Raw genomic sequence first — 11,818 nt, forward strand, 5'->3', positions numbered from 1 at the left:
ATTGTGAGCCAATAAACAATGTACATAATATTTCTTCATACGAATTGTCAACTGTTCAAAATAAACTACTTAATAAGGGTCCCAATTTTGTACCTACATCTTTTGTTTCTGAACATGTTTTGGTAAATGAACTGAATGACTTCTGCAGACTTATTAATCTGAAAATATTTTTTGCAGACTTAGATAATTTTCAAAGATCTACTGTGTTCCAGTTTGGGAGATCAGACTTTCAACCTCCTATGGACAAACATGTAGCCATATTTAAGGAATGCGTTATCAAAGACCTACATTTCTCTCAGGGTTATCAGCCTATTCAACATAATCTAACCAAACAGGAACAACAAGCATTACAGGAGCTTAGTTCCAACCATAACATAGTTATCATACCAGCTGACAAGGGGGGGGGTGGCATTGTAATAATGGATTGGGAGATGTACCAGGCGGAGGCACACAAACAACTATCTGATGCCCGTTTTTATATACACATGATTGTCGATCCCACACCCAATTTCAAAATACATATTGACTAATTTCTTGACTTAGCTATGGAAGAGAGCATCATTAACCAACATATATGTAATCAACTTAAAGTTTCAGATCCTGTTCCTCAGTACTTATATTTACTCGCAAACATACACAAACATCCAACATGTCCACCAGGCAGACCAATTGTTTCTGGTAAGGGGTCTCTTACTGAACCATTGTCAGCTTTTTTGACATATTATCTAAAACCATTATTACCCCTGGTTAGGTCCAGACTTAAAGACACCACGGAATTTTTGAACATCATCAGAGATACACAATTGGAATCTGACTAGTTTCTTTGTACACTTGATGTCACCTCCCTTTATACCAGCATACCACATGGTGCTGGTTTACAAGCAATTGAATATTGGTTGGACAAATCTAATTTATATACTCCTGGGTTTAACAATTTATTAGTCAAGCTAACTGAATTTGTTCTAACTAAGAACATTTTTTACTCTGAGGGCCAGCCTTATTGGCAGGTTAGAGGTACAGCTATGGGAGCATCTTTTGCTCCTATTTATGCGGACCTGTTCATGGGATTTTTTGAGGAACAATTAATTTATGACTCTAATAACAACATTTTTGTGGAAGAGCTAGATATTTGGAAACGTTATCTAGACAATTGTTGGATGGTGTGGCGGGGTGATGCGACATTGGTACATGAATTTGTTAGATATCTCAACAGCAATAGATGGGATATTCAGTTTACTTTAACTATTGAAGATCAAGAAATTATTTTTTTGGATGTCCTAATAACTCAATAGGAAGATCACACATTAGAAACTCGGGTACATAGGAAATTTCCAAAATACAACACATTACTTAATGCTTCCAGTCATCATCCCCACCACATCATTAAGAACATACCCAAGTTTCAATTTTTACGCATGAAGCGGATTTGCTCTTCGGAAGATTCCCACCAGGAGTGCCAAAAAGACCTTACACAAAGACTGATAACCAGAGGCTACAATAAACATTGTATTACCCAAACTGCAACCCAGGTTAAAGATATGCCAAGATCACAATTTTTGGAATACAAACACAGAACTACTGGAGATAATACACAGACACCCCAACCCATTAGATTAGTCACCACATTTGGAAGTAACACACCTAAATTTAGGGACATCATCAACAATGATTGGGATATTTTGCGGGCGCATGAACATCTTAATGAGATATTACTGGATCGATGTGCTTTTTCTTACCGTAGGGGCAGAATGATTAACTCACATCTTACACACTACAAAAGATACAACCCACTAATCCCAATGCAGAAAACACTATTTGGTGACTCTCTAGTAGGCTGTGTTCCTTTAAGCAAGACATACACCAGCTAACCACAGCTGCACATTGCTATCCATTGCTCACGTTTCCTTTTTAGTAGATATCACACTAATCACAAACTTATTTTATGCAGCTCAAGGTGGTGTAGTGATATGTTCTCTGACTGCAGTGTACAGGGTCCTGCGTTCAAACCCTGGGACTGCTAGATCTTTCATTAATTTTAAATGAGCAGACTGAATGATATGTTTGAAAAACACGTTATAAATAGAGCTCTGATGGCATAATGGTATTGATTTGACTGTAGTGTACAGGGTCCTGGGTTTGAAACCTGAGATAGCTTTTTCATTAGTGTTAAATGACCAGACTGCATGATAAGTTTGAGAAAGCAAGAATAATTCTTTGAGCTCAGATGGTGCAGTGGTATGTTCACTGACTACAGAGGGTCCTAGGTTCAAGACTTGGCAGGGCTGATTACTTTGTTGCTGGGCAGAACAAGGGCTGTTGGACACAGAGGCATTAAGGCACTTTAAAGTGGCTTTAACCAGGTTTGTGCGATGGTAAGTACTGCTAACATATGGTTAAATGAATATGCCCTTACACCATGTAGGCTTCACTTACCAGTGTGCAAATCTGCTTAGCATTTACATTTAAGCAATGCTTAAACCTGCTAAGCATAGCTCAGCCTTGGTAACCAGTGATCACATTATATATCAAATAGCAGGGTAATGACATCTTTAATAAGTGAATTTAATTCCATGTACATAACATGCTTCTACGTGCTGTCATTACAGTAGCAAGGGGTGTGAGTATACTGTATGGGACACCTGAGTATACATTGGTAGTACCACAATCTCTTCTGTTTGTATTTGTTTCATACTTGGGTAGTATCCCAGGTTATATGCAGTCACACTTGCATGTATTGTATCATTACATTACTACTTTTAACAGTGCTTTTCCAAGTAAGACTAGATTGCAGATTGTAGTACTGGAACCATACACCCCTGCATGCAAAGCTGGACTCTGAGTACTGCCTTTTTTAGGCAAGGCTCAAAAGACAACCCACCTACATAGAGAATACCAGAAACAAAAAACTAAGGGTAATGCTACTCAACGCTAGAAGTCTAAACCTCAAGATGCATGCACTCGAGGCACTCCTCAGTATGGAGACAATTGATATCTGTGCAGTAACAGAAACCTGGTTCAAGGCTCCAGAGAGCACCCCAGCACTACCAGGATTCAACTCATACCATTCTTTTCGGCCCCAGCACTCAGACCGGAATACTAAAGGTGGGGGAGTATCCATTTTCATCAAGGATACCCACACCTCCAGGTTAGTGGCACTGCATGAGGCAGCAGAGGCCATCCTTGTGCAACTAACAGTAGGTAAAACTGTTTTTCAGTTCATAGCCTGCTACAGATCACCTACCTTGTCTCAGGCCCCCCACTCGGCATTCCTGAGAACATTGGAGAATATGAAGGTCTCACCAAACACCATGATATTGGGGGATTTCAACTACCCAAACATTGACTGGGAAAACTACTCAAATCCCATTTCTTTTGCCCAACGGTTCCTGGAGTTTATAAACTCAAATGCCATGGAACAACTGGTCAGCACTCCCACAAGAGGGGACAACATACTGGACTTGGTCATCACCAACATGGGGGTTCAATGTTCCACACCAGAGGTAAATCCCTCATTGGTAAGATCAGACCATAAACTTATCACAATGGACATCCACATCCCGACCCCACCCCCAGCCAAGGAAACCACTGTGAAAAATTTCTCAAAAGCAAACTTCACACTTCTCAAGACCGAGGTGGAAAGTTTCAAAGCCCCCGGACTAATGGAAAATGCTACCCAAACCACAGAATCCTTTACAAATGCACTCTATGAGCACCTACAGGAATGCATGGATTGTGCCATCCCAAGTAAAATCAAGACTCATTCCTCCAAAAACAAGAGACCAGTCTGGTGGACCCCGGCCATAAATAAGCTATACAACAGAAGGAGGAAACTATTACATGACAAGGCAAACTCCCAAAAAGGGAAGGCATCCTCGATCAGTACTAGCAAGAAACTTTGATCCCTCATAAAATCATCAAAGCCCAGCTTCGAATGAAAAATCGCCAAAGACTCTAAAGATAATCACAAGGCATTCTTTAGCTACATCAAGAATCTGAGTGGCAGCTCTCAGATCTGCTCTGAGCTGGTGCAAAATGGCACAAAATACACTGAACCCACTGACATTGCCAACATCCTGGTGGACAGATTCAGTGCAAACTTTACCCCCCCCCAAAAGTGCCTGTGTCTATCCCAGAAGAATGCAGTCTCCCAGACATCACAGACACACAGGTGAAAGCAGCTCTCTCCAAAGTAAAAAACACAGCATCAATGGGACTGGATGGTATCCCAGACTGCGTCTTACATGAGCTCCAAAACGAACTAAACCCTGACATAAATTCACTGTTCCAACTCAGCCTTAACACAGGTTATGTACCCAAAGAATGGTGTACAGCAACAGTGATCCTGCTCCACAAAGGTGGCGCCACAATGGATCCCGGGAACTGTCGCCCTATAAAACTGACTAACCTGGTCTACATGGCTATGGAGTGCATCATCATGGATCTCATAAACAAAGACATTGGGATCCTCCAAACACTGGACTCCACCCAATTCGGCTATGTTAAGGGCAGATCTTGCCTCTTAAACCTAGTTGACGTCTTCAAAACAGTTACCAAAGCCTTAGATGAGGGAAAGGTAGTCCACACAGCCTACCTAGACCTCACAAAAGCCTTCGACACAATACCCCACTCTGGCATCATAAATAAGCTTACCAGCTTAAATATCAACCCATATGTCACAAGATGGGTTGCAAACTGGCTCAGGGATAGAATTCAGAAGGTCAGAGTCACTGGTGCCATGTCCGACTCTAGACCAGTTACAAGTGGTGTCCCACAGGGATCAGTCCTGGGACCCCTTTTGTTCGGTATATACTTCTCCGAGGTACAGGCAAATATGGGAGGACTGTGGCTGACCAAGTTCGCAGATGATTGCAAACTGGGAGCCATAATCGACTCTCTGGCTGACACAAGCATCCTCCAGAAGGGTCTTACGGAGATGGATACCTGGTGTCAGAACCATGGCCTCAAGCTAAATGCAAAAAAATGCATAGTCATCCCCTTTGGGAAAAACAAAGTGCCCACAAACTACCATATAGGAGGTAATCCACTAATTACAGAAGAAGCAATTAGGGATCTGGGGACCCAAGTAGATAGTAACCTCTCCTTTGACAATCACATTGCCAAAATGGTTAGAAAAACCTTCTATATAGCCCACCTAATCATGAAAGGGTTTACATCTAGATCAAGAGAGGTCATTGTGCCCCTCTACTCATTGCTCATCAGGCCCATAATTGAGTACAATGCCCCATGGGATACCTTACCTGACACCTGCAACAGCTGGACAGACCTCAAAAATACCTCACCAAGAGGATCGTGGGCCTCAAACAGATGCCCTATGCAGCTCAACTAAAGAAACTCCAGCTCTACTCAGTTGCTTACCACCTACTCAGAGGCGATCTCTGCCTGACCTATAAGGCCATGTCTAACCCGGAATTGTTGGACATGCTCCACCTCAAGAAAACCAGATCCATTAGAGCTACACGCTCCAGTGATATAAACCTTAGCACAACAATAAATAGGACATGCTGGAGGGATAGATTCATATCCCAAAGGCTTTCCACGCTCTGGAATAGAATACCAGTCCATGTTAGGCAGAGCCCCTCGCTGACCCTCTTTAAGAGAAATCTTGATGAGTGGATGGGAAATCATAAATTTGCTCCTGGGATCACTTCTATGGCCCTGCTGGACAGAGGCTCAGGAATCTAGTCTAAAGGGGAGGCGAAAGCCAACACATTCTAGCTAGGTGTATAAATGCCCTAGGGCAGATAGCCTAGTACCTACCTATGAACCTATGTTCTTGGTGTTTGAGCTGTATGTTTTTATGTATCTACCATTGGATATTGATCTGATATGTTGATATTAACTGTAGACTACTATGTTTCTAGGACATGTCATTGAGGACTGCTGTCATGTAGTAATGGCATATCTTTCAGTTTCAGGCATCTATCTTTCAAAACATTCATCCTAATGCATAACCTGTTGGCTATATACTTTCTGTCTGTCCTCTGTACAGATGTGCAGATGTCAGGTATTGCTATGGCCATAACACTATGTTGGTGCCCGCATTGTATTGTGCTGTGGGCCTGGACACTGCTGCTAGTTCCAACATATGGGGCATTCCCTAATGTGGGCCTTGCCCCTTTTCCTTGTCTGTGTAAGGGATATTACAGAGGTGTTGACCTACAGATTCACATACAGTAGGTGGCAATACATCACAGGACAGTACATGTGAAGGCAGCCAACCAACATGGGGGACATATCCCCAGATTTGTGAACAGATTCTATGTCATCAGTGCTGTTATACACATGGTGGATTGATAGATTGACAGGGTTTGTATAGACACGCATTTAGTGAGAGATGTCTCTGACATACCTCTCCACTGGCATGCTGTCCACAGACTGGCCACATGTGCCTGTTATGTTTTGTCTATTCGGGAATGAACCAAACCCACGCAGGGTAGACCAAGTGCATGGACCAAACCATAAGCAATAGTACATCCAAAAGAAGATCCAGCACAAAGGAAGAAAAAATTAAATGGTTTTTATTGTGGCAACACCATCAAGCAAAGCAAACTGGTTTCGGCTAAAACATATGCCTTCTTCAGTGCAACAGAAAATTTAGTTACAGTGCATCCTAGTGCCTACTTATATATCCCCAAATTAAAGAGATATATACACACCCTGGATATAATACAAATGGAACTACCAAAACAAAATTCAACTTAGTTCATTTAAACCAGGTCTGAATAAAGCTCCCAGCCTGGTGATCCAAGAGGACTCCATATTGTCTAGCATTTCATGCCAACCTGCTTTGGAAGTTCTATACATCTGAATTTTGTCAATTATAGTAAACTTAAATTTCGCAGTTTTGTGTATAGTAGTGTGTTTGTATAGAGCGTTGGAAACTCTATTATTTATAATCTTGCTTAGATGTTCAATTATGTGATGTCTGTCCTACATAAAAAGATGAGCAAGTACACATAGCTAAATAGATCAACCAGTCACTGCTACAGATACCAAAAATTCTAATCTGGTACACTTTAGAAGTGTTACAACTAGTAAATTCTTTGCTTTTGAAAATATGTTTACATGCACTGCAGTGACCACAAGGAACACAGCCTACTAGAGAGTCACCAAATAGTGTTTTCTGCATTGGGATTGGTGGATTGTATCTTTTGTAGTGTGTAAGATTTGAGTTAATTGTTCTGCCCGTACGGTAAGAAAAAGCACATCGATCCAGTAATATCTCACTAAGATGTTCATGCACCTGCAAAATATCCCAATGATTGTTGATGATGTCCTTAAATTTACAATGACCAGGCACCTAATGTTTGTATGATGCCAAATTAATATAAACACACTCTTTACTTATATAACTGTTGTTATAATTATTTTCTATATACATAGGGTGTGAGTGTATTCATCTTAATTTACATGGCTTTACTCAAACTATAACCTCCCCCACAAGGACCAATAAACAGAACAACACTGAAAGCACCCTAGACTGGATACTAATAAATAGACATCACCTAAGCTATAAAGTAGGAACTCTCCCTGAGGATATAAGCGACCATGCTCTAACCTTCATAATCAGAGACAAGTCTGATATCCAAAATCCAATTACCTATAGAGCAGTGAGGAATAAAACAAAATTTAACCCTGATATTTTCAAAAACGAACTTAGAGCTTGCAACTGGGCAAAGTCTACCCTTGAGGAAGCAGTAATCTACTTTAACAGTAAATTTCTACACATTCTAAAGGACCATTAAAATTAGAAAAAAATGCTACTTAGAAATAAAATCTGGACCTTATGCCAAAACCATGAAGATCACATCAAGTTTAGACAGTTAAGAAATGATACAAAAAATCAATATTGTTAGATAAAAGAAAGTACTACATACAACTCAAAATACCCAGAAAAGTAACCCCCAAAATTTTGGGCAGGTATAAATACTCTCTCTTACACCCAGGTGTCACCCCCACCTGTAGGTGCAGACCAGGACAATCCAAAGGAAGTAGCAAGAACCTTTAACACCTTCTTCACTGAAACTATTCAGTCTCTTTCCAACCAACTATCCCCAATAGCTCACCTCTAACATCCCATAATACTACCCCCATTTCATCTCAAACCCATCTCTACATCCCTTATCCGTCCTTCTGCAAAACTCAAACCTACCACCATTGCTGCCGATCTCCTTCCTGCTGAATATCTACAGATAGCAGCAGATGCTTCCATTCTGATTAACAGAACATCACATGGAAGATTGCACATATTATCCCCTTCATAAGGGTGGTAACTCTAGGGATCTATCCAATTACAGACCTATTGCCATACTCTCCTTTGGCCAAAATCATGGAGAAATGCATTCATATGCAACTGTTAAAACACCTTATAGACAACAACTTTATCCTTCTCCAACTGTATTAATAAAAACAAACTTCTCATTAACACACTGAAAAACCTGTCCTTTGATACTCTTTCTATACAATGGTTTGAATCCTACTTAAGCAATAGGCAACAAGCAGTCTTGTACAACCTATCTCCCCATCTCCCCATCTCACTAGGTGTCCCCTTGGACCACTTCTATTCTCTGTCTTTATCAATGACCTGTACACTGTTATTCCTCAGGCCTGACTCTACATTAATCTGCACAGCCCCAAATCCAGCTGACCTTCAATCTCTTACCACAGTTGAGGATTGGCTACAACATCAATGTCTTATCCTAACCTGACTCTAACACAAAACTCCCTAGAGTACTAATTGACAATAACTAACTTTTTTGAGGCCATGCCTCCCTATTTATACTAACCTAACCAATATGAACAAACTAGTAGTCTCATTTAGGACCCACCACTGTACTAAAAATCTTGGATGGCTAGAGTTACCCAACCTACTTCTACTTATTGCCTATAAAATCCTGTACCCTAGTAACACATACCAACCTTATCACTCCCTACAGTAACCTAATACCCCTGCTCTCAGCTACTAATGCTAGAGTACTAACACACATAGCCAACAACAAGGGGACTCTCTCTATTTACACAATTCAAAATCAGGCTTAAATCCTACTTAAAACACATTGGCTATGCACCTGTCTTTAACCCAGACTAACAAACTTTTCTTCAATTTCTAAATCTTATGTCTTTATGTCTGCAATCTACCTGCATACTGGAAGAAGCTGAGCTGAACTGTCTTTCAAACTAATTTGACTATCTCTTCTTATAATATATCTCTTTGTCCTCTAGTCTTATATTAACACACCTCTTTCTTTTTCTGTGTACTCTACTTATTTTCTTACTCTTATTATTTATTCATATTTTTTCTTTATATATATTCTCTCTATAAAATATATAAAACTTTATATAGTACTTCTTGTCCTTTAACTGTGAATTTATTTACTTTTTTTCATTTTATTTGTTTCTGACTGCTTTTGTTTTTGTACTATTTTCTCGGGCTCTCTGCTGCCCTGTGAATGTCTGGAGCTGCAGCTGGTCAAGCTATAAAAAAAAAAAATAAAAAATAAAATAAAATAAATAAATAAATAAATAATATTAGTTTACGGTGTTGCTTTACTTGGCACGATGGACCTTATAGGTATTCTACAAGGTTTATCTGCAGATAAGGATAATTTGGATGTTTTTGGCTTAAACCCATCAAGCTCTGGTAATTCAAATATTGACATGGGGGATGCCAAACATCTTTGTGGTATATTATTACAAAAAATAACTAAGAACATGAGAACTTTAAGAGCCAATATTTGGCATCTTAAGTTGTTCAAAGCTTATAAATTGAAAAATATCATGCCTCGAGGATTAAGAATCAGCATCCAGCCATTAGTGGGTGTTATTGATGATCAACTCTCTACAGATTGGGCACAAACACAACACCAAGCCTTAATGTTATTTATAGATACTCTCATCACTTATTATGAAAGAATGATTGAAACTCAGACCTTAGAAATTAATGCTAACTGTCAAGAGGCCAAGGCTTTTGAGTCTGAAAGTTTTTATAACAATCATTTGACTAATTTGGCCAAGGATTTAGCTACATTAGATGAACAGTTAATTAAAAAGAAAACTCAGAAATTTCAAAGAGATATGGCTGATTATGAGAAAGGGAAACCTTTTGTGATTCAAAAAAAATGTTTGCTTTTGGGACTCCAGTTACAGAGGTACTAATAGGAGGAAAAGACCTAGGTCTATACTTAGGAAAACATGCAGTCACTAAGTGGTACATCAGAAGACGAAACATCTTCTGCCACTGATTTTGACTGCACTTCCAAGCAAGAATCTCCAGTGGCTAAACGGAAGTAACCTTTAGACCCTTTAGGCCCAAAAAATGGAGAGGGGGAAGAAAACACAGAAAAAAACACTCAGAATTTACAACAATTGTTGCGGAAGATTGTGCGCCAATAAACAATGTACATAATATTTCTTCATACGAATTGTCAACTGTTCAAAATAAACTACTTAATAAGGGTCCCAATTTTGTACCTACATCTTTTGTTTCTGAACATGTTTTGGTTAATGAACTGAATGACTTCTGCAGACTTATTAATCTGAAAATATTTTTTGCAGACTTAGATAATTTTCAAAGATCTACTGTGTTCCAGTTTGGGAGATCAGACTTTCAACCTCCTATGGACAAACATGTAGCCATATTTAAGGAATGCGTTATCAAAGACATACATTTCTCTCAGGGTTATCAGCCTATTCAACATAATCTAACCAAACAGGAACAACAAGCATTACAGGAGCTTAGTTCCAACCATAACATAGTTATCATACCAGCTGACAAGGGGGGGTGGCATTGTAATAATAGATTGGGAGATGTACCAGGCGGAGGCACACAAACAACTATCTGATGCCCGTTTTTATATACACATGATTGTCGATCCCACACCCAATTTCAAAATACATATTGACTCATTTCTTGACTTAGCTATGGAAGAGAGCATCATTAACCAACATATATGTAATCAACTTAAAGTTTCAGATCCTGTTCCTCAGTACTTATATTTACTCGCAAACATACACAAACATCCAACATGTCCACCAGGCAGACCAATTGTTTCTGGTAAGGGGTCTCTTACTGAACCATTGTCAGCTTTTTTGACATATTATCTAAAACTATTATAACCCCTGGTTAGGTCCAGACTTAAAGACACCATGGAATTTTTGAACATCATCAGAGATACACAATTGGAATCTGACTAGTTTCTTTGTACACTTGATGTCACCTCCCTTTATACCACCATATCACATGGTGCTGGTTTACAAGCAACTGAATATTGGTTGGACAAATCTAATTTATATTCTCCTGGGTTTAACAATTTATTAGTCAAGATAACTGAATTTGTTCTAACTAAGAACATTTTTTACTCTGAGGGCCAGCCTTATTGGCAGGTTAGAGGTACAGCTATGGGAGCATCTTTTGCTCCTATTTATGCGGACCTGTTCATGGGATTTTTCGAGGAACAATTAATTTATGACTCTAATAACAAAATTTTTGTGGAAGAGCTAGATATTTGGAGACGTTATCTAGACGATTGTTGGATGGTGTGGCGGGGTGATGCGACATTGGTACATGAATTTGTTAGATATCTCAACAGCAATAGATGGGATATTCAGTTTACTTTAACTATTGAATATCAAGAAATTATTTTTTTGGATGTCCTAATAACTCAATAGGAAGATCACACATTGGAAACTCGGGTACATAGGAAATTTCCAAAATACAACACATTACTTAATGCTTCCAGTCATCATCCCCGCCACATCATTAACAACATACCCAAGTCTCAATTTTTACGCATGAAGC

Source organism: Protopterus annectens, chromosome 1.part1 (genome assembly GCF_019279795.1).
Source record: "Protopterus annectens isolate FY-2018-M chromosome 1.part1, PAN1.0, whole genome shotgun sequence".
Taxonomy (NCBI): Eukaryota; Metazoa; Chordata; order Ceratodontiformes; family Protopteridae; genus Protopterus; species Protopterus annectens.